This window comes from Dysidea avara, chromosome 4 (assembly GCF_963678975.1).
Source record: "Dysidea avara chromosome 4, odDysAvar1.4, whole genome shotgun sequence".
NCBI classification, from domain to species: Eukaryota; Metazoa; Porifera; class Demospongiae; order Dictyoceratida; family Dysideidae; genus Dysidea; species Dysidea avara.
Genome location: NC_089275.1, coordinates 17,274,242 through 17,297,572, shown reverse-complemented (window position 1 = coordinate 17,297,572; position 23,331 = coordinate 17,274,242). Strand labels below are relative to the sequence as shown.

Sequence of the window (23,331 nt, the reverse complement as noted above, 5' to 3'; positions counted from 1 at the left end):
GTATTGATGGCACATCTAAGCAATGCAATATCACCTGGAGATACTCATGCAATTGATGTCTGATACCACAAGGCATGCTGGAGAAAACATGTATTCCATGTACTAAGGAACGATGCTTGCAGTCAAGAGAAATAAATATCCACAGAATCCTCTGCCAATGCAGATACCATGCTTGATTGAATTGATCAACCTTGTAGACGTTCATACCCAAAGCAAAGCTCATCTCCCCATGGATGTTATTGAGACAACTTACATATCAATGCTTGGTGGAGAAGAAGAGGCACAAAAACACACTGCCACTCTGACAAGGCAATGGCTGAAGGATAAAATTCTTTCAGAATTGCCAGCTGTGACATCAGTGAGACAGAAAGATAGAAGAAAACATTCTCTTCTTTACTGCCCTGCAGCATGCGAAGAAGACATGGTTCGCTCTTCTTTAATGAAAAATGACACAAATGAAGTAGAGAAGACAAGGATGATATATTTGACACAGCAAAAATAGTACGTGATGGTATTATCAAATATGCTAAAGGGAAGGAGGAAAATAAGGTAATGACGGTATCTAGCACAAAGGAAGATGTTCCTTCTAAACTTTACAGCCTAATACGGTGGATTTTGGTAGAATCTGAGGAGCAGCTACAGACAGAAGTAAAGAATAGGACAGTAGATAGGTCTACTTTGACAGTTTGTCAGAATATAATGTATGCTTTCAAAACCAGGAGACAAATATAGCACAAGCAAAAGAAGTCCTCTTATACATTCCGGATACCACATTCATGAGAAAATCCACAGGTCCTTGGATTGGCACTCACTGTTCATCATGACACCAGGAATAAGATGCTGATGAATCTCCTCTGCACACAAAACTACTGCACATCATACAATTGTACATTGCTCCTAGAAACAGCAATTGCCAATGCTGTTGTGGAAAACACCAAAATATTTGATGGGCTTTATGTGCCACCCTTTCTGAAGAAGGGCAGTTTTGTTTTCTTTGCTATTGACAACATTGATTTTGCTGAGGACACTGCAAATGGTAAGAAAACAGCACATGGTACAATCATAGCAGTGTATCAGAAGACTAGTGTATCAGGAGAACAGATAGCACCAAATCTGAAAATATGTGAAGCCCAAAACCTATCAGTTCTACCTTATCATGTATCCATTGGGCCATGTGGTAAACCAAAACCTGGTCTATATAAGAGGGAACATGAGTTTAAGGTGAATTATGCAAGTGTAGCTGAATTGTATCAGTTGAACACTCTAGGGTGGATGATTGCATGTGCCCTTTCATTGCAATCAGCAGATAGTGAATCACCAGTAAAGATCCCAGGCTGGGCAGGCTACAAATCATTGATATCACCTGGTAAATCACTTACTCAGGTTGGTGCTTTGCCTCTACTTCCAGAGGTTGCACATGAGTGGCCTACATTAATGACCATGATGTTGCAAGCATCTCAGTTGAAGAGGTTCATAGTTGGTGAAGACCATCCAGCTGTCATAACCTTTGACATGGCACTGTATGAAAAGTCAATACAGCTACTGGATGGAAGACCTAACTTGAAAAATGAATTTTTTCTGAGACTTGGAGAACTGCATACTGTGATGGCTTCTCTGAGGGCTCTAGGAACCTCGATTGAAAGTCAGGCATTGATGACGCTTGGATTGAAGCAGATGTTTATGGACCCTCTACAACAAGGCAGATCCTCAAGTGCAGCCATTACAAGAGAACACTTCATGCACATATCCATCATATGTGGCTTTGTATAACTTGTCTGAGAACAGTTCTTCACAGAGATGCCACACCTGAAGGAAGTTTGCTTGAGTCCATCAAAAGAACTACAGGATGCATGCATCAACATGGCCTCTGGTGCAAGTGATGGTCCACAGTGTATCAGGATTGCCAACAACAGTCTGCTTCAAGTCCTATGCAGAGAAAAGGTAATGCAGCAGTTACAAATGTGGGAGGAACTGAAGTCACCCAATGCTAAGTTTAAGTCATTGATGAATTACCTCCACTGGGTTGAAACAACCTTGTTTTTCATTGAAGCATCCAGAATTGCTGATATTGCTCTCCATGTGGAAGCTGGAGAAGCACTGAGCAAGCTTTTCTTTGCTTTTGATCGAATAAAATACAAACAGCTCTGTCCAAGATATATTGCTGACATGCATGAATTAAAGACCAACCACCCAGCTACATGGAAAGAACTTGAAGACAGAAATATATCTGTTACCAAGAGTGAGATACCTTTGTCTCAATAGGTGCTGACCATGCCTGTGAACACCTTAACGGGATGCTAAAGGTACATTCTGGCTTAGTAGGAATATCAAATATTTCAAATGCCAGGCAACGGTTCTTTTTGGATTCTCCAGAAATGTCACATTTATCAAATGAATTCAAAGGGCAGTTTGAGCTCCAACTGAACAAGCCAGAAGGGCATCACGATGTACAACCTTCTGTTATCCGACATGAACATCAAGCTGTCGACAAAATCAAAGCTGCAATACTGAGCCATGGTAATCCATTTGCTGCTGAATGCAGCCAGATATACAATTTTATTACAGATGCATATGTGCCACAAGAATATGTTCCACAGATCTTAAATGCTGATGAAATTGGCCAGAAGCTGTATGAAAATTATGTTGCGGAACGTATCAATGGGGACACTAGTCTTTGGGCACCAGTTAAAAAGCAGAGCAACAAGATGTATATGTCTGGGAGCAAGAAGCTAAGTGTAAACATCCGTGGTCAGACAGTTGATATGAAAGAGACCAAAACTTTGTATGGCTGTCTAATGGTTTTGACTAGATCCAACAGGGACATTGATCAAAAGGATGCAGTTGGCAACTATGAATTTACCCTGACTCCAAGAGCACTTTTTGCACCAGATGGGTCAATGTTGGCATGCACTGACAAGTCAAAATTGATACATATCCTTGAAACATTAGCAAGTACAATTAATACCAATGAGAGTTTGCCTCCAGTGAGCAGAATGATTGTTTAGCTACATCTTTAATTACAAAGATTGCAATTGTCGACGGAATGGTTCTTGTCCAGAAGATGACACGAAATAAAAAAGGGACATTTGGCACAGTAAAAGATCTAGCTGAGGACTTCAATGACAGGTTTGACAGCAAGATTTGATGAAGTTATACTGGTCTTTGATATGTGCAGACTTTAACATGGCGTGCACCTGCTCACGTGAGCTGAGTGCCTTATGATTAACCGTATTTTTCCACGTAGCAAAATAATACGAGTGACCTTTTAGTACTATGGCCAGGATCAGAGGATATACCATATTTATACCTGGTGGTTGTTTCAAGTTGCCAGATCGAGTGCCAGATATATAGCCACTGAATTAGTGGATAGCTTCAATGTGGAAGGTATAAACAGTTTGTGTATTCATATGGCTGAATGCCTGGTAACTCCATGAAAAGAAATTTCATCAGGTCTAACACATATTAAACAAATTGTTTCCAGTGTGTTTTTACAAGAAATTTTGCTCTGTTAAAGTATTGAGTGCACCTATCAGTGTCACACCCAACCTACCAAATTACTTCAGGTCAGACCGTGGTGAGGAATTGCAGTAGTTAATCAGAGGCAGAGGAAGGTGAAAAAAGTTGGGGGAGGGAGGGTCTCAAAATTATTTGAGCTGATACATGTATGGAAGCTGGAAGCTTGTTCATGGTTGCAGTGATTACAACAGTGTGCTAAGCACACTCAGCATGTAACGCATGCTCCTTTTAAAAGCCTTGGGGACATGCCCTCTAAAAAATGTTTGAAAAATAGGTGCTATTAGATTGAATCTGGTGATACTTTTTGCAAAAGTAGTGTCAATTAAAATCTTTCAGGTGTGACATATGTACAATGAATCCTTCCACTATATGATAATATTGCTGCCAGTTTGGAAATCATGATGGCATTTAATCTTGTGATGAACTTGTGATGTCACACAAGATAAGTACCCTGCCCCTCTCAACTGAAAGTTTGAGGGGGGGGGAGGCTCCAGCCCCCTAGTCCCCACCTTCCGCCGTCACTCCATTCTCCACCACTGGGAACAACTTCCTGTTACAAATCCTCTATGATAAACCTGACTTTTACTAAAAATTACACTTGACTAAATTTTAGTCAATTTACATTCCTATTGTTATTCTAACAGTATTGATTGTGGTATACACTTTACAAACTGTGCTTGTCCTTTGACCAACTGCAAAATGATAGCTTGGCTTTGCTTTTACTGAGGATGAAGATTGGAGTGCTAAGGATATTTTTATACTTAATGTTCAGCCTAACAGCCCCAGCTAGGTTACAGCCACCACAAACTTCCAGAATCTGAAACCCCCTCTGAATATTTCTAGTTGCCGCCACTATCAATAAAAATACATTTGCAGAAATGTGCTACACACACTGTCTATGCACGCACATGTGTGCACACACAAAACACTGCACAGAAAGCAAAGTCTTTGGCTATAGTACCATTCTAACATGGACATGCCTACTCAGCTGTGCACTACTCAGATGCTGAATTAGTGCAAGTCCTCCTGGGGCTGGACTAGTAACTTGTGGGAGGCTGTACCATGCAAGACTCACAAGGATGCCAATGTCTCACCTGAACCTTCACCCACCATGCAGTGGCATTAACATTTTCTTCCTCGGGTTACGCTTGATGCTGTCATGGCACTGCATACATGTATATTCTCTTATGTACATATCAAAGTACAAAATGATTTTAAAATATTTTTTTCAAAATGTTTTTTTTTTAAGTTGCAAATGTGATGTGTTATAAAGTAACTGAACTGCCCATTTTCCAGGAAGTATTAATTTGAAAGCAATAATACATATTTGTAAATAGGAGTGCCTTCGAGTTACTGGTAAATGTTACAACAGCCACTCTTCATAACTAAATGGTAACTAATTACAATATGTGCACATAACACAAGATACAATATGATTGGTTAGAATTCAATATGAATATTTTTAGTTTATGGAGGCTCTGTTACACAACTGAATTGCTTCCTTCTGATGGTTCCACAGTATGTTCTGACCCTGAAATGGCAACTTTTTAAATAATCATTTCTCTACAGTCATCTATAGCAAACTCATAAATCTGCAAAATAGCTAATTCCCTGTTTAGCTTATATACACATATAATAAGTGAATTTATTTCTTTGCCACTATGCATTTTATTCAACAAGTCACATTTGCCAGTGGTATCAAGACTCACGGTAGTGAGTCGTGTGGCCAGTAAAGCAGAAACGCGTGCTGCAGACAATAAATGAAGCGACCACTATGTGAGGATTTTACAAGAACGAACGTTGTCAAATTCGGCCTTCCTGTAATCCACCCGTCACTTACGCTATCCCTCTGAAACTCTGGAGTTGAACTCATCGTGTCACTAGTAACTACCACACAAGCAGTGAAGCAAATCCATGCCGATTGTTTCGTGATCGAGGTTGCTGACATCAAAGGGGAAGTTTCATTTATTTATTATTTTTTTTATCGCATGCGGTTAGACACAACCGCAGGTGTATGCCTTGCATTCCTTTGTGCATTCCGAACATTGATCGCCCTGTTACCGTTTCAGTATTCACTCAATCACCTCAAGATTCACATCATCGATTTCACCATACATGATTACCCTACAGTCGTGATTTCTGCACCAAACAAAGTTTCAGTCATCCTCAGTCGACCTAGAGGCCAAATACAAATCCCAGATTGTTGTTTTCTGCAATACTCGCTTGGCATGTAGGGCAATGTGTCTTTAAACTGTTCTGAAAGTTTCGTTCAGATTGAAACATTTGTTTTCGAGAATGGCTAGTTTGAAATTTGAATTTAGTCGCCCCCACGTCATTTGCTCTCTAAGAATTTTACTCGGAATTTAAAGAATGACGTAGAGCACAACTGCGGTCACTGGGTATTGATGAACTGGCGCTCTATGTAGTTAATCAGTACATATTAACTACATAGAGCCAGGACCAGGACACCTACATAGAGCGCCAGGACACTCTGTAGGACACCTGGTCCTGGCTGTGGGACCAGGTGTCCTACAGACCTTCAGCACTTGTGCTGTAAAGCATTAATAAATAAACTAGTGTCCATTTGGTTCTACTTGGGGTACTTAGAGATAATGAGTTACTCTCTAGAATTCCTATGGATATAATTACATGAAAATAACAAGGAGAAAACATCCTGACCACCTGGTAGACTCCTGTAAGCGTTCGAGCGTAAATCGGATGGCTGCAGGTTCGAGGCTACCTAGGTCCAGTCATGGATTTTTTCTCCTTTCTCCAACTTTTCAAACACACCTTAAGTAGTTAAAGTCTAAGTAGCTAAAGTCTTTGAGCGGGCTGTGGGACCAGGTGTCCTACAGACCTTCAGCACTTGTGCTGTAAAGCATTAATAAATAAATAATAAATAAATATAGCCACCAAGAAGTGTGCTGCCATAGATTATAGTCCATAGATATAATCTATGGTGCTGCATACCATCCTTGGTTTTGAAATTAGTCGCCCCCACATAATTTGTCCTCTAAGGGCATGGCTTAAAGAATGACACAAGAGTACAACTGCGGTTACCAGTTGTTGACACAAGCTGTGAGTAATTAGCACATGTAGCTAGCTTAAAAGGAAGTGTGCAAAATCGCCTAATACAATTGTCACCATGCATTATTGCATTTCATAGCACCCCCACACAAAATTACATATGTAATTACAACATACAGAGGAGACACATGAATACCAAACACTTTTCATTACAATAATGTAAGAATTGTACAATAATGACTGTAATATAACTGTTATGCAAATGTTTTCCAGTGGCCCGCCATGGTAGCAAGTCTCACATGACAGCATGTATATTCATCCAAACACAATGGGAGTAACGAGTAAGTATGATGACAACAAGTTGGTATGACTCCATTTGTAGAATCCAGATGAGTGGGTGTGGCTCCAGTATGTCTAAACAGTTAACAAACATTCCTGTTTTAAATATGTGCTAGAGTTGCAATATAATAGTATAGTATTTAAATGCAATAATACATAGTCTCCATTGCATCACTATCAAACGACACTAAGTGGAGGATATTGTTGCATCTCTAGTATGTACACTCTATCAGTACAACCTATCTTAATGGCCACTAGTATAGAAAGACAACCACTCTTGAAAAAGCCAATTCCAATTGAGAATTTATACACTGTTACCTGCTGAATGAGTGAAGGTGGCAATAAACAACTTCCACCGTAATTTATACACGTGATCTTATCCTGTATATTCTGTCAGTGGATGAGATCCACTTGGCCAGGACAAAATGTGACTCAAGTGCCCTGGATGATCCATACTCAACCAACTTATGACCCAGTGGCACAATGGAACTGACTATTTATAGAGAATACAATTATATTTATTTCTAAGATGTGTGGATGTGTGGACACATTACAACACATTACATGTACATACAAGACATGCTACGTACTGTTTTAGCATTTCAAGTCACCACATTATACACATACCAGTCAACAATGCTTCATAGTGCCCATCAGTAAACCTGAAGAAAAGTTACGAAAAATAAAAATTCACATAAGTACAATGAAACCTCATTAATATGGCAGGCTGTGGGACCAAAAAATTTGGCCTGAATAACAAGGTGGCCTTATTAATGAGGTCATAAGTAATGCTTAGCTATATTTGGGACCTACTAGAGGTGGCCAATATAATGAGGTGGTCTTATTAAAGAGGTGGCCACTAAGTGAGGTTTCACTGTACATATAGTTCACAATATTGTGAACAATATTAATGGTAGGCATTCCAGTATCCGAGATTTTTTAATTAAAAAATTCTCCGTATATTCCCCAATAGAACCCTGGCACAAAATGACAACTCGTGTTTAACTTGGGATTGCTCCGTCGTCCAAGCTCCAATGTGGGTGAAAATCGCTGTGGGGTTTGTCCACACGCTGATCATCATGAAAATCGTAGTTTTATCGTGCGCGTTACATATAAGTAAGTTTTGTGTTGTTTTGTAATCTTTTCAAGCCTTGTAATGTATGTAGAATACTTTAAAACTTTAAAAAACGTACTGTCGGGTGGAAGGTAGTCACTGGTGCTTACTTTAAAGTGCGTAGTTACTTCGCTCGGGTTAGCGATTTTCAGCTCCAGAGCAATTTTCTGATGGTTGTGTCATCAGCTCAAAAGTATAAACCACTTCAAAGTCGGAATAATTGAAACCACAACTCCACCTTAGGTATTGTTGCATCATTTTGGCACCTCCACTTTAGTAGTTTACCTTTATAAGTTGTTAACTTGATGTTTTTACCAACTTGAGATAGCCACTTGCCTATGGGCATACACCATTGTATTGAGAAGTGTGCAGTAGGTGAAACATATTTGCTCACCACAAAGCATACAAAGATCGCTGAGATCCAATAAGACCTGAAGTTACTCTCATTACATGTACAAACTTGCAGCTAGAAGCAACTGCAGTTTCAAGATAGTCCAGATTGCCAGATGGCTTCCTGATTCAATTGTGCCATTTTCCCCTGTAAAATGTATGGGGAGCCCTGGAGAAAAAATGTACCCTTTTTCAGTTTTTAAGCACTGTGCATGCCAAAGTAGCTAATTCCAACCCAACAAACTATATATTTCTGAGATCAGCAATCAATACTCTATCTATTGAGCATATAAAAAGCCTGTTTTTCCAAAATTTTAAGATCAGTCTGGAATGCCTATTAATGGTTAACAATATACACTGAAACCTGCAGGTCACTTCTTGTGGAAGATTGCTCTCTACACAAAATGACACATTCAGAGATTGTATTTAGATGGATGATACAGTAACGCATTGTGACTTCAATACTCGTGATGTGTCACTGCTAGGCAGCAACCATATACATGGTACTGCCACATCGCACTTGCTCGCACACACAATTTTGCTAAAGATTTTACAAATTGATAATTAAGGGGTGTGGCAACTAGCTGTTTCGCTCGCAAGACTGTGTGGCAGCTGTTTCCCTTCTGTACAAGTGGCCACCAAGACAGGTCCACTGTGGATGAAAGCCAGGCATTAGATATTTGGTATTTCATGTGTTGAAGACATTCCAGGGCTTCTGGTAGTCTCAAATCTCACCACAGTTTAACTCAGGCAGTGTTGTGGTCACCACTAAACTACTGGAATGCTGTGTTATGTTCATCTTATGCTTGGCTACTATATTGTAGAACTGAAATGGATACTCTGAAATATATATCCTATGGATAATGACTTCATCACTTTCTTCATCAGGAGCTTATAAGGACCAATAGTGAAACTTTTTACACTTGGGGCTGACAGTCAACTGCCTATGTCTGAAGCAGTGCTATTGGTGCTCTAACAGATTGGCTGCCCCCTTGCTGCCAGCACTCACTGTCTCATACGCTGTCATACACTAAATCCATCTCTATAGCCAGTTAGAACAGCATGCTTCTTACCTTTTTTTAAGGTCGCATAATGCAGCCACCTCTATAAAAGGCAAGGTTAGAAAATTTTGTCCCTACGGCCTGAATAATGACCAGTTTTAATTGTACTATTAGTGATTAGTGATCATGGGGGATTATTTATTAAGATACTAAGATGTACAAACGATACAACCTCTAAATATAGCAGTAAATTTTTTACCCTGGTCCAATGTCTCGTAATAATCGTGACTTCGTGAGAGACTCTACTGTGACAAATACATGTTTATCATGATATGTGCTAATCGCCTTTTTACAATTAAGTTTTACAACACAAATACATGTATAGTTAAACTCACCAATTGCGACTAAATCCCTTCAACACGAAAAGACAAGTAATGAGACAACCTTGGAGACAACAGCCACACAAGCCTATTCTGGTGCATTTATTTAGTAGTAATGTAAATTTTAAAGGCGTTTATTTACAACAGGACATAATTACGCACCCCTCTATTGTCTCTGTACATACTTGCCTTTTCTTTACTATTCTCATTTCATTTCACAAGATCTCTTGGCAGGGGCGTAGCTTCTTCACTTGAATTAGTCAATGCTTGAAGTAGATCGAGATACTCTAATAGAACAGTCACATTTCTACAAGTGCCATATTTTTATATTGTAAAGTCTGTAAGTAGCTAGTAATTTAAACTATACAATCCGATGCTAAGCAGAAGTTGTAACTATGCTAAATATTGATTGCTGTGTTAGAGCTGTTTTGTGACTGCTCTAATAGAGTATCTTGATCGTTTCAATGCAGTACAAGATGAAAGGCAAAGTGTTGTTAAGGGTTTACTAGTTAAAATGGGTGTTAGTTGACTGCAGTTGCATGCCACTAACAGGGCCGTCCAGAGAAATTAGAGGGCCCAGGGAAAACAGTTAAAGAGGAGCCCAAGGGCAAGGAAGGGTCTAGATCCTGACTTCTCTATTAGAGTATATCGATCTTTCTTTAAACAGGTATTCAAGTGGCCCCTTTCGGGCTGTGGTAGGGGGAAAAATACCCCAGTTACCCCCAATGTGGGCGGCCCTGGCCACTAAAATTACAGTTATATTTTAATATTCTGTCACTGTAATCTGGGGTTTCTGTCAAAACCATGGAAACTCACCTACTGTTATCAACAGTGCATTGCTTATTCTAACAAAAAGTATTGAAATCCCATCCAAAAACAGCTTATAGCTGTAAAAAAAGTGCGCGTCCAAGTAAAGCAGAGTTAACTGCGACAAAAAGTAATGATATCATAATGCGGCCATGTGCGAGGTGTGCAAGTTGTAAAATTAATATTAGCTAATCAGATAATACAATGTTATTGTTAAAGTGTTAATGAGAACTATGTGATGCTGCTAGTTTTTAAGTGTGTGAGCATCTTCATAAATGCCACATAAATTTAATTCTCAATAAAGCAATGTGTATAGATTCTCTTATAGTAATAAATAGTTTGAGTTTGGCCGCCTTTCCTGTATGCAGCAATGCTACGAACAAAGGAAAGGTGGCCAAACTCAAACTATTTATTACTATCAGAGAATCTATACACATTGCTTTATTGAGAATTAAATTTATGTGGCATTTATGAAGATGCTCACACACTTAAAACTAGCAGCACCACATAGTTCTCATTAACACTTTAACAATAACATTGTATTATTTGATTAGCTAATATTAATTTTACAATTTGCACACCTCGCACATGGCCGCATTATGATATCATTACTTTTTGTCGCAGTTAACTCTGCTTTACTTGGATGAGCACTTTTTTTACAGCTATAAGCTGTTTTTGGATGGGTATACTTTATAAACAGCTTGGAAGTGTGTCAGTGTAACACAAATTCATAAGAAAGATGCACGGAATCTTGCTAGTAAGTACTGACCAGTCTCCATCTTCAGCAAGTTGATGCAGTGTCAAAGATCACATACTGAGTTATCTGTCTATATATTTCTCCTTACCAATTTGGCTTGTACCAGGGAGATTGTGTTCTACCCATACCTTATTCAGCATCTGGATAATGGCTACTGTGTTGATGCAATCTACTTAGATTTTCAGAAAACATTTAACACTGTCCCCACACCAACGTTTATTGCAAAAGTTAACTCCATTGGGCATTCATAGTAATCTCTTAGAAACTTCTTATCTAACAGAAAACAGCAATTAAAATTACAACTAGCAGTTTGCTGTATGTAGGATAGACTAGTATGTATTTCAGTAACTCATCTTGATCGACACTTTATATACAACATAGTAAATAAATAATGAATGATTTCATAGCAAATACATAATAGAGCAGAAATGTCTGCATACCATCCTCAAGGATGAGAACAACAGGGTTTTAATATCCATGACAATGACCTAGTTCACATGACAATAATGCTAGTTACGATGCCATGGATTCCACTTATGTACAACTGCCTGCCGTTCCTTCCTCAGGATACCATTTTCACCTTGTTATCATATTTATTTCAGGCCAGCAATCATTGAATGTGTCTAGCCACATTCATTTTAATAATCGTTTGAGTATTATCATTGTCCAAAATTCATAACAGTCACTGTGCCACTGTCTCAGTCTAGTAAAATTATCCATACTTGTATGGTTAATATAACCACTGCTAGTTCTTACCCTAGGGCTTTGTGTATTTCAAATGCAATTGAATGTAATTTATTGTATCACAATAAATTGAAGTTAACATGCATGCTGCACATAGTGCGATATAGCACTATAAGAACTTGTACATAATTTCCGTGACCTAAGTGCACGCTATAGCGTAAGGGTAGATTAAAGATTTGGAATAACTTACCCAACTACCTCATCACCTGTTCAAGTTTAGACCAATTTAAAGCAAGGCTAGCTGAACATCAATTAACCACATAATTAATTTTGCTGATTTATTATCTGTGCTTGTATATACTCTTTGTAAGAGGTTTTGCACAGTAAACAATAATAATAATAATAAGGGTGCGCTATGATCTAAGCACGTGAAGTAATGTTGAGAGGGTTTCAAGTATTGTGTAATCAACAAACTGGTTTAACAGGTTTGCGGTCACGTGACATGCCACGTTCTTGAAAGGTGAATGGCCTAGTTAAAGAAAAGTTCTAGTAGGTGAAACAAGACCGCTAGTGTCGCGTTGTGTACTGGGGACGGTGGTTGGTGAACAAAAAATGTGCCACGGCTCGCACGAGTTGTGTATGAGCCGAGCTACCATGGGCAGAGGTTCTTCGTAGCAGTCCTTCCAGCCTACGGAATCAATCGAGATGGTAAACAAAAAACAAGGTCGTAATCACAGGAAGTTCATTATAACCGGTGAGGTCATTACTTGTGTGACACGTGTTGCATGCGGCGCACTAAATTGAACAAAACTGATCGCACCTTTACAATAAGACGAACGGCTATCGAGGGATACTAACCGAGTTCTCATGCATATTCTATAAGAAGTTTAGCATAATTAAAGTGACGCTGCGATGAATTGCTGTACTGGCTTAGTCTTGTCGTTAGCTTTCAAGCTTGTCCTTTTTAACATTGTGTCATTAGTTTCTGGGCTTGTCTGTTCAAGTTTGTCATAAACGTCTATTCAAGTGTTGTCAGCTGTTACGCTTGTTTGTTTGAGTTGTTTAATTGTTATCAGGGTGTAATAAGCTTTCACCATTAGCATGATTATATATGCACAGCTAACATGTGCCTTCATTTGCATGAGGTCTTGCTGTGTTTATTTTCTATGCTATGTATGCCACTACTGTTGCTCATACCTTAGTTAAGTGCTAGTGCTGCATGCTGCTATCGCATAAGGCACTGCTGCATGATGATGCCGCATGAATGTTATTGTGCTTTAATAATAATAATGTGTTACGTCAATGATTTACCAGCTGTAAGTACTCCTACTGTTCAGCTTCTATTAGGTCACCGATGCTAGGCACTACTTATGCTGGATACATATAGGCACTGGCTAGGTTACAGCTAAGGGCCACAGATGGTGTTATCAAGCTTATATCGCTGGCAAAAGCAAAATCAAAAACTCGTAATGGCTTAATGCCATCGCATTGAGAATGCTGCTGCATGATATACTGCCATTGCATGATTGAGAATCTTATCATTATTTTCTTTTTAATCAGTACACTAATTTATCTTTTCATCATCATTTCACTTATTTATACTTTTATTTTTTATTTCTTTTTTCTATATTTTTATATTATTCTTTTATTTATCCTGCTGCGTTGCTGCTGTTGCATAATGAGAGAGTGCCGCTGCATGATATGCTCCTGTTGCATAATGAGAGTGCTGCTGCATGATATGCTGCTGCATGATATGCTGCCATTGCATGATTGAGAGTGCTGCATTGCGTGATATGCTGCTGTTACATGTTTGGCTGAGAGAGCTGTTGCATAATGAGAGTGTCGCTGCATGATATGCTGCTGTTGCATAATGAGAGTGCTGCTGTCACATAATTGGCTGAGAATACTGCCATATAAATGTAGCGCCGGTATAAAAAAAACAAAAAAAACTTACACGTTCTAATTACACTGTGTTTGTACACTCCTCCATATAGTTTAGTGGCAGCTGGGGGATGAGGATGGGACCACAACCAATGGGCAAGTATTTACTGGACAAGCTTTCTCCGGTAGCATGTTATACGTAAGGCTTACAACTTTGTATGTTTGATGGCTGGTCACTCGCGAGCTGTTGCAAGTATATGAGGCTATTGTGCTTTTATGCTATGCAAAGTATGTTGCATGATTTACTTAAGAGAGTACTGCTGCATGAAAGTTATTGCTGCTACGATTGCACTGAGGGTGCTGCTGCATGAATATTGTTATTGCTGCTGCCAATGCACTGAGGGTGCTGCACTGAGGGTGCTCCTGCATGAATACTGTATTTACTTGATTAAATGCAACGGCGTTCATTACTTTAGTTCCTAAAATCAATGCGGCGACTATTCAAACTCGACTACCACTCGCTTCTCGTGAACGATGTTTAAGCCATCATTTTCACAATCAATTGTGGGACCACTCAAATGCTGTGACTATTAAAGGGCAGTGTTTAATCAAGTAAGTGCAGTATTGCTGCTGCTATTGCACTGAGGGTGCTGCTGCATGAATATTGCTATTGCTGCTGCATGAATGTTATCGCTGCTGCAAGTATGCTATTACTGTTACTGTTGCATGAATATTATTGTTGCTACTGCTATTGCTCTGATTATTACTACTCCCGTTAAAGCGTATGTGTTCCAGACATCAATTAGTCGATATGCAATACTGCCCAAGTATGGCTACTGTGGCATCTAGTGTCCCAACCTCATCCCCTCAGCTGCCCAATTCCATTTGTGGCTGCTGCATGAATGTTACTATTGCTGCATGTATATCGCAGCCCCAGCAAAAAAATAAATAAATTAGAAAAAATAAATAAATTTAAAAAAAAATTATAATAAATAAATAAATTATCGCCACTTAATGAAACATTAGTGTGGCCATGTAAATGTAACTACTGCTGTGAGCTTAAGGGTGCCACTATTGCATGATCTGCTGGGAGTGCGGAGACTAGTGGAATACTGTGCGATGCTCTTGCTGCTGCATGATATGCAACCTCATGATATACCAAAGCACCACTGCATGAATTTTATGGCTCCTGCATGTCTGCTATTACTGTTGCCACTACTGTTGAACTACAGCTCTACCGCAAGTAATTTACTTCTACTGTTTCATTGCTAGTATTGCTGCCACAACATGCATGCTCTTCACTATAGCCTTGCGAGTTATCACTGCTTCTGCAAATAGGCATGTCCTAACTGTTGCTTTCATGTAATACCATGCTTATGTGACTGCTACACTATTTAGTGACCACCTCAGTTGCCTAGTCCCACTCTAATTTTACTAGCTCACGCATAATCATTACTGCCACTGCCACTGACATCATTATATTTCCATGATTGACCTACTACTAATGTGTAACCACTCTCCAATCCCTTCTACACCAACCCCCCTCCTCCCCCACTCTATGCTATTAATTATGTACCTAGTGGGTATTTGTACACATCCCTATGGTCAAAAGTGTTTTTTCTCTCTCTTTAGTAATACTATTATCTTCTTAAGCATGGCAGCTCTTAGATGAGCTTGGGTTATTCCATTTCCACCTTTGTGTATGTGAAATTGCCACCAGTTAATTACATTGCAGTAACTTTCTGTCGTTGAACATGCATATGTGACCACTGCACCTCAGCTGTGTTACTATCTGCAGGCTTGCTCCATGTCCATGCATATGCAGGTCCATTGGTGGCTACAGGCAGTTAGGAAGTGCGCATATCTACACCAAGGGTTGCACGTCCCTTCTCCATGTATGTAATAACACTTTAGTATAGGGTTTCCTTTCCTTGGTTTAACAGTAGGATAGGTGTCATTGTCTAGGGACCCTTTACAGGCAACCTATCTACCTTCTTACGCAATTAAATATTTCGTTCGGTTGCCAATGTAACTTGTAATACCTCCAGTATACACCAACTGTTGCATACCTATATAGCTCAATGGCTGTTGCTTTCACAGGCATGCTCCATACTCGGGCGTACGCATGTTCATTGGTGGCTGTGTGCAGGTAGGAGGCTGGGTGTGTATACCAACATTTACCAACTTTTTTGGAGGTACATACCTCCAATCCTCACTTGCACGTTTCCTTCGTCAGTACGTAGTGTCTGCGTGCACAAGAGTACTCTTGTACTTTAATCTTGAAAGCATCTGCATACCATATAAACTGCTGTATGTCTAAAATCATTGCAGGCTTTATATTATATAAGTAACCTCTTTAGCTCTAATTGCAAGTTTACTCATGCTTACCAATGTCTGTACGTATAGTACTTGGCTGTATTCAGATTTGGAATACTACTGTTGCTGCTGCCTATGGGCTTTTACATTTATGTTCTGCGTACATACTTGCAAAAATGCGTATCAGTATTTGCGAAGTCGCTTAATGCTCACTGATATGTGCATACATTTGTTGCTGCATACAGGTAGTTTACACTCGCATACAATCAATTGGCAGGCCTACTGTGTACATTGAATTCATGTCATATGTACACACTCCTTTATACTTATGCCATACCTGCACACTCCTTGGTACTCACAGGTTCTCAGGCATTGGTCCCTGCTGGTCCTGCAAAACTCTGCTTAGTAAGATGTTTACCACTATTGGTACACATACAGGCTCACTTGTATTCTCATTTGGTATTGTTGTAATTTTCTGTATACTATTGGGATGTGTCATATACTTCATGCATACTTGTGTTATGTGTGGTTATTATAACTACAATAATATTACTGTCTAGTACTATTGTAATTTTATATGTGGGGTACAGCAAGCTCGGGCAACTGGGGAAATTTGGAGGAATGTGGGTGAATTGGATGCTAGTTATGTAGCTGTAATGCGTTATCAATTGATGCCAATGTTAATGTTCATGACATAGCTTGGTCTGTCATTCTGGTTGCTAGTGATCAGTTGCTGCAGTTTGACATATCTTAGTGGTTTGCTATCATCACTTGCAAATGCTATTTCATTCATCTACCTTGTTTATGGAAGAACTTACTGCTCGCCCTATGATTTCCTCAGTTGCTTGTTATTCATCCAAAGTTATCCTCTCTATATCACATATTATTTGATCTTTATATAGATATATATTGTCATGTCATGCATGATCTAATGTAGATATAATCTTACTTGCTATTATGGTATCATTGTATTCTTGTTGCATGATTGTTGAACTTGTGCATTGTCACGTACACTACTGGCTTTGTGGGAAAATGTTATGTGATTAGCATTAGGAAAAAGAGTAGGCAATGTAGAGCTTGGTGCGGTGGAAGGATGGATAGCTAAGTTAATAAATGTATTATATATATGAGCACATATGTGTAATTTAATCCTCTATAAATGGTGGCGGTTGCCACTATTCCCAGGGGTGGCCCCCAGCAACCAACATGTTAAACATCTTTGTAGCAGAGGTCAGGGGAATAGTTCTTCATTACTAGTATCTTCTAGTCATGCTGTGAGGCTGGTATCAGTATCTTATTATACAGTAACAGTTTAGTAGTGTTGTGGTATCATCAGACAAGTTAGCTCCACCTACACAGTACACACAGAAGAGAAAATCATAATTAATTGTATAGACTTGTGTAGTGTGTGTGTGTTGTGTGTGTGTGTGTGTGTGTGTGTGTGTGTGTGTGTGTGTGTGTGTGTGTGTGTGTGTGTGCATGTGTGTGTGTGTGTGTGTGCACATGTGTGTGTGTGCGTGTGTATATGCACGTGTGTGTGTGTGCACGTGTGTGTGTGTGTGTGCACGTGTGTGTGTGCACGTGTGCGTGTGTGCTTGTGTGTGTGTGTGTGCACGTGTGTGTGTGTGCATGTGTGTGTGTACGTGTGTGTGTGTACATGTGTGTGCACCTCTGTATGTACACATGTGCGTGTGTGTGTGTGCTCATGTGTATGCACGTGTGTGTGCACATGTGTGTGTGCGCATGTATGTGCATACATGTGTGTACAGCATAGTTGGTGCAAACAAAGCCTACGGCAGTATTTTCACCCATTGAAACAGCACTGGGATGCCACGGCTTGAACCTTGTGCAGGAAATCCTCCTGGGACAGAGCTAGTAACCTGCAGTAGCACTGTCCATGTTGCACGGAGAGAGGTTGCAAAACCTAAAGTTCTACAATGACCCCAACTCTAAGCAAGACAAGGACAGTTGGGCATTTGCTCCCCCAGTTTACACCAGGTACCCATTGATGTTACAGCTGGGTGGGCTGCTTCCCTGGTTGACACGGGGTCCCCATTTAATGGCTGGGTGGACTGGTGTATTTCCACCACACACATACACTTGGTTTACTAGTCCTGTACAAGGAGGATTTGCCTGAGCTATGAGTACAATGAAAACTGTCAATAGGACTTAGTAAAAGTACAGCATTTTAGTTCATGAACTGGACAGAAAGACACTATTGGTGATTGGTTCTAAGGTGTCTTCATTAGTGATGCCACAATATATCATATATCGCAATAATAATAATTGTGATAGAAACATTCATGATCAAGCGTACACTTTAACATAATACATATCCGCACTGAATAACCATTTACTGTATTGTACTATCTATATACACTACATACAGGAGCTTTTAAGTGCCAAGAGGCTACCCATATTCGTTCAACTAAGGCATATCCTGATGTCAGCTTTTAAATTGTTGGCTTGTTTATTACATATGTGTACAGCCTCTTTAATAAAGTTTAGGCTGACCAATCTGTATTTGTTGGTTTGGGAATCTGTTGGATATATATGGCTGGTGATTCCCTTTGACTTTTACTATGCAAAGCAGTGGGTCTTACCAGAGGAAAGGCATATCCACAAACTCACAACCATGGTGAAATGTGGGTCTTTTTGTATGACACTGCTGATACCATTACACAGCTCACACACTTCTAAATTATAAATTTTAATCCACCATGTGGCAAATAAGCTAAGGAATGGTAAAATAAGTTAGGGAGCATTATGGCCCCGTATTATAAACTCTTGATGTGATCAAGAGCCTTTGATCAATACATTGAAACCTCTCTAATCCAACACCTCTGTAATCACTATAATAATAGTTTTGTATACCAAACAGACTTTTTCTATGTAATAGTGCCTCACTAATCTGACATCCTTGCTAACCCTACACAAATTTCTTAACCCAATGAGCGTCGGATTATAGAGGTTTCACTGTACAGTGTAATGTGGACTAGTAATGCTACGTGTAAAATTTTTAATAACACGATAATCATGATGATATCATGGGACTTATATCACAATAGTCATGACTCATGATAGTGAATTGAGTATGTTAATGTTTTCACAGGACAAGTTTTATTCAATCAATTTATAATGATGGTCTGATGAAATTGACTCTTGATTTTTATGGATCACCACATGTTGTCAGAGAAATATCCTCATATTTTGCAAATATCAAGCTTTTCACTAAATAATATGTGTTTCTTACATTATAATGATATAGCTTGTTCTCTATCATGATTATTGTGAGTGCAGAGTAAGCATGCGTACATGTAGTGCATATAGTTTGAAAGAGGACTCGCAGTATCTCTTTCACAGTAATAGCTATATATATATAGGTGACAACAGTACTCTCACACAACAGCATTATTATAGTACTCTTTTGTATGTCATAAACATATAAAAGTTGCACACCACACGTTCTTCACGTTGAACACTGTGTAGATATTCTGTACTTAAGTTGACCTCAAAGTAAATGGCACTTCAGTACTCCAATCTTTGTCTAGCATTTCACAGTCAGTCAAAGTACAAGCACAGTTTGTATAGTATATACCACAATCAATGCTGTTAGAATAACAAGAACATACAATTTGGTCAAGGGTCAAGTGTGCTTTTTTTAGTAAAAAGTCAAGGTTGAGGCTTATCCTAGCGAATTTGCTGTTCCAGTAACGTAGAATGGCTTTTGCCATTAAAATTAAACACTGATTCAAGAAAAACAAGTGCTTGCTTTACTGAAGAAAAGAATCCAATATAAGCTAAATTTGGAAATTGTACATTAAAACCTGGTACTCCTGAGATCACATACATGCCTCATGTACATTAACAATTCTATAATACTTTGGATGGTAGCATGTCACAGTAGGGATTTTCCCATTTAGCTGTGTTGTTATAGTTATCATAATTCATATAAATGTTTTCATTTCACCACTTTTTATTACTGGACAATGCTTCATTTTTAAACTAGCAAGTATTAATAGATACTACAGAAAAAACATTTTAGATGGTTGAAATAAACAATTGTTAAAATGAGTACCTCCACCAGTACCAGTTACACAATAATTAGTGTATTGGGCTCTTATTTTACTGAACAAATTTTCAAATGCATCAGTAATGGTGTCAAAGTCCTTTATGTGTGTGATTCCATGGAATCTTCTCATGCACAAAGATTATCCATTGTGTATTGAACAATATCAATATGAAATAATAACTGTCACTGTTGATAGCTTTACCACTTTAGAATGGATTTACTCCTCTACATTGTGCTGCACAAAATGGTCATTCTTAAGTAGTTGAAATGTTGATCAAGTCAGAAGCAGATGTTAATGCTGCTAATAAAGTGAGGCAACCATTATGTACACTAATGAAACTATGTTAATATAGCCTTCATGTACTCCTGGTTTTTCCTTAACAAGGTTGTTATGTAGGCAAAGTGCCAAACATTATTTTTAGTAAATCCATAAAGTCCTGTATTTGCCATTAAAATTAGACACTGATTCAAGAAAAAACAAGTGCTTTCTTTATTGGAGAAAACAACACATATTAAGCTAAGTACAGGTTGTTGCACAAATCCAGGTTTATGCACTATTTCTCCGAAGCAAAGCCTAATGTAATTATTGTGTTCTTCCAAAAGTCTGTAAATAGCACAGATACTTGTATCTGTGCAATAACTGTGACCTGTGTAACTCTGGTCACTGCCAGTAATGGCAGATACCTGATCGAATTAGTGTTAAAATAAATCACTGGTAAACTTTCTAGATGAATACGATCATCTTTCTGTTTAAGTGATGCTTCCTTTACACTTGCTAGTTTAAAAATGAAGCATTGTCCAGTATTAAAAAGTGGTGAAATAAAAACATTTATATGAATTGTGATAGCTATAACAACACAGCTACATGGGAAAATCCCTGCTGTGACATGCTACCATCCAATAGAATTGTTAATTTACATGAGGCATGTATGTGATCTCAGGAGTTCCAAGTTTTAATGCACAATTTCCAAATTTAGCTTGTTTTGGATTATTTTCTTCAGCAAAGCAAGCACTTGTTTTTCTTGAATCAGTGTTTAATTTTAATGGCAAATGAAGGACTTCATGGCTCTACTAAAAATAATGTTTGGCAGTTTGTCTACATAACAATCTTGTTAAGGAAAAACCAGGAGTACTAGAAGATTACTATAGATATGATTCTGATTGCTTTTGACTGAAAAATGGCAAAACACATGATACACCTGAACAATAAGTTTGTCAGTGGGCATCTAGCAGTTTAGATTACTACCCATTTGATTTTAAATACCTCATTAATGACTATACCTCAAAGCATACTGTGCATGATATAGTGTCAAGATAGAAATTGTTGTATACCATTACTCCTGAGATCACCTACATATATGTGTACCTCATACCAATAAAATACATTAACAATCCTAAGATTGTACCATGACACAGTGTGGAGATTTTTCAATGGTTTGCAATGGATTTGCAATGGTTTTCGTATAGTCTAATGCACTACTGCAAAGCTAGTTTACCTTGTCCATATGTACAGTATACTTCTACATAATACAGGACATTACATACATGTAGAAGATAGCACAGGATTAAACAAGTACTTTCTTTATTGGAGAAAAGAACACATATTGAATAGTAATGTAATGATAATAATAATGATAATGATAATAATAATAATAATATTAATGATAATTAGTAATATATAATTATTTGAACTGTTGTAATAAACAACTGGAAAATTAGTGCTTCCACCAGTACCAGTTATACAATTAGCATTGCATGTTTTTAGTAATATGCTAATTATTGCTTTAACAAATTTTAAAATGTATCAGTAATGGGTATCAAAGTCTATTTATAATTTGTGTTTTCCATGGCATTTAATCATGTACACAAATTATCCTTGATGTATCAAACAATATCAATATGAAATAATAATTGTCACTATTGATTTCTTTACATCTTAGGATGGATTTACTCCTCTACATTGTGCTGCACAAAATGGTCATTCTCAAGTAGTGGAAATGTTGATCAAGTCAGAAGCAGATGTTAATGCTGCTGGTCAAGTGAGGCAACAATTGTGTACATTAATGGATATGTGTGTATTAATATTTTCTTCTCTTATTCCTGGTTTTTCCTTAAGAAGGGTGTTATGCAGACAACGTGCCTAACATTATTTTTAGTAGTGGAGGATTCTTTGGTTATTGAGTCCACGACACTTCTGTTGTCGCACTTGAATTCTACACTGCTGCCTGATAGTAGTGGTCCCCACACAGCACAGCTTAAAACAATTGGCACGAGCTCCTTTGCCATTATGTCTATCCATGCCCATTCCTTCAACCATGCCAGCTGCATCCACTGAGATCCAAATACTTCTCCACAACCCCAGAACCCTGATGCATCTGTAACGATTACGTGGTCTGGGATGGATCCATTGATAAAACTGAGCCCATTCCAGTGTGTGGCAAAGAGGTACTACTACCTAAGGTCTGAGCGGAAGCCCCTAGTAAGACGTGTGAAGTGAGATAGTTTCCTTAGATAAGCTGCTTCCCTATACATTCTGGACACAAAACTCCTTCCTAGTATTACCGCATGTTGTAAGAGGCCTACCAAAGACAGGATCTCTCTTTTTGTAGCCTTTCTGTGGGATAGCCAGGCTGCAACTTGCTTCCGAATTCGTATGAGTTTGTCGTCGGGTAGGCAAGCCTGCATGAGTTCAGTATCCAAGGTGATTCCTAGAAAGGTCAGACACTGGGAAGGACCCTCAATTTTTTCTAAGGCAAGAAGTATTCCTAGCATGGAACAAGTGTCCTTGATTACCTGAAAATTATTGGAACATGAGGGGGAATGCGGCAGACCCAATGTGAGGAAATCGTCCAGGTAATGCATGACTGGTGTCACCAGCTGTTGCTCAAGGATCCATGACAGCAGGTCAGCCAGGACATTGAACAATTTAGGAGCAGACCTGAGCCCAAAATGTAAGCAGGTGTCAATGAAAATCTGTTTATCCTATCTCATTGAAAGAAGGTGGCGATCGGCTGGATGAACTGGCAGGAGGCGAAAGGCACGTTTAA

The 23,331-nt window shown here is 38.7% G+C and overlaps 1 long non-coding RNA gene across 1 annotated transcript; it reads right to left on the bottom strand.

Moving 5' to 3' along the window:
- Positions 1-6,732: 6,732 nt before the first annotated feature.
- LOC136253461 (uncharacterized) lies at positions 6,733-10,135 on the bottom strand. The gene is made up of 3 exons (XR_010700143.1): positions 9,783-10,135; positions 7,473-7,544; positions 6,733-6,957 (listed from the first exon to the last, which is right to left on the bottom strand). It is a non-coding gene; the product is annotated as an uncharacterized lncRNA (long non-coding RNA).
- Between the last annotated feature and the right edge of the window lie 13,196 nt (positions 10,136-23,331).